Source organism: Suncus etruscus, chromosome 4 (assembly GCF_024139225.1).
Source record: "Suncus etruscus isolate mSunEtr1 chromosome 4, mSunEtr1.pri.cur, whole genome shotgun sequence".
Taxonomy (NCBI): Eukaryota; Metazoa; Chordata; class Mammalia; order Eulipotyphla; family Soricidae; genus Suncus; species Suncus etruscus.
In genome coordinates, this window is record NC_064851.1 from 50,254,874 (window position 1) to 50,256,899 (window position 2,026).

At 34.9% G+C, this 2,026-nt stretch overlaps 1 non-coding gene across 1 annotated transcript; it reads left to right on the forward strand.

Annotated features, from left to right (window-relative positions):
• The first annotated feature begins 613 nt into the window (after positions 1–613).
• LOC126007903 (small nucleolar RNA SNORA51) lies at positions 614–740 on the forward strand. The gene has a single exon (XR_007495376.1). It is a non-coding gene; the product is annotated as a small nucleolar RNA SNORA51 (small nucleolar RNA).
• Positions 741–2,026: the final 1,286 nt, after the last annotated feature.

The window sequence follows — 2,026 nt, forward strand, 5'->3', positions numbered from 1 at the left end:
ACACCATAAATAAGCAATACATCTGGTGCTTGTCTTTCTTCTTCTGGCTTACTTCAATCACCATGATATCTCCGAATTCCAACAGGATGCAGCAAATTGTATAATTTCATTGTTTCTTATAGCTGCAGTATTTCATTGTATATAATACCACTATTGAATCTAATTCATATATCTACTCATGAATGTCTTCATATCCACTCATGTAGTGTTGAACTCTTAAATCAAGCCCATACCATAGCTATTGTAGTCATTGCAACAATGAATAATGGTGTACATATATCCTTTAGAATGAATGCTTTTAAGTCCAGTGATAAACTTCAAAGTAGAATTTCTGGGGTATATGGCAGCTCAATTTTCCAAAGGAGTTAAACCAGACAACATTCCCACTAGTAGTGGATGAGAGTTCCTTTTCACCACATTCCTGCTTACAAAATGGTTCCTGTTCACTAGTGCAACATTCCCATGACCAATATCCCAAGTGTCCTTCCTCCCCACCCCACACTGGCCAGTACTCTAGACATATATATATTTAAAAATAAAAAAAGAAAAGAAAAGATAAGGCCTCCCAATTCTTACAACAGGCTGTGTTCTTTACACTGACTGTATAGAAAGAGGATTTCTTACCACAGGCTGTGTTCTTTACACTGACTGTATAGAAAGAGGATGTACAGTAAATGCACCCCATATACACCTCAACCCAGGCCATTTGCCTGGTCTGTATTGTGAATTGGAGGACAAAACCCCCCAAAAAACAAATGGTTTCTATTTTTTAAGTTTGATTCTAACAAGTGTGAATTTAAAGCTCATTTTTGCCTTGATTTGGATTTCCCTAATGATAAGTGATGCTAAGCACTTTCTCATGTGCCTATTGGTATCTTCCTTTAGAAGTGTCTATTCATTTACTCTCTCCATTTTTATTGATAGGATTTAAATTTTTTTTAAATATTTGTTAACATTTTATATATCCTAAATTTTAAGCCCTTAATGGAAGTGTTGAGTGTAAATACTTTTTCTCATTCAGTTAACTGTCTCTTAGTTTTAGTCCATGTTCCTTTTACCATGCATAAACTCTTTAATTTGATTTAGTCCCATTTTAAAAGTTTCATCTTGTTATCTAACATAAAACTGCCTAAGAAACTGATGTAAGATCTTAGGAAATAGAAAAAAATTACATGCTCATGGATTGAAGAACCAATATTGTTAAAATGACTATCTTACCTAAGTTATTAGATTTACTGCAATAGATTCAATGCAATCCCCATTCTTGACTTTCATCAAGGACCTAGAAAAGTCAATAATAAAGTTTGTATGAAATCAGAAGAGGCCACAAATACCCTTCTTCTCACCCTCCCAAACGTGGACTGTTACATGCTACCAATTCAGCCGCAGAAGAACGCCCAGCCCAAGGATACTACCTGTTCCCTATGGCTGTAAATCATTTCTCAAACTCAACAAGACCATAGTATGTGATGAAAATGTGCCCTGGATTTCACCCCCCCCCACAAGAACATCTTAAAAGATTTCATGGGGAATCCTACATGTCCTTTATATATTTAATACCTCTATAATAATACCTCTTAGTCTGTTTATCCCCAAATGTAAGGTGGCCTCTTAAACAACTTTTTTCTTTAATTTATTTTATAAATTTTTTATTTATTTATTTCATATATATATATATATATATATAATTTTTTCCCTCTTTAACTTCACCTGTTTTGGTTCTGCTCTGTACTAAAACCTACAAGAAAAAAGTCTTGCCTGGGATAAAAGCTCAGGTTAAAACCAGGGCACAGAGATTTTGTAGCCTGATATTCTTACCCCCAAATACACCAGCAATATAATATGGCAACATTCCTTTTTGCAAAGGCATACTAAAAATGGGGAAATTTTATGTATAGAAACAAGCTCTTATCTACAAGGGATAAGAACACATACATTTTATAATACAGGGGCTCCTTCCACCCTGAACACATGTCATGTGGACCTAACTTAGACTCCATGAGATGGGGCAGCAACCGTACAACCC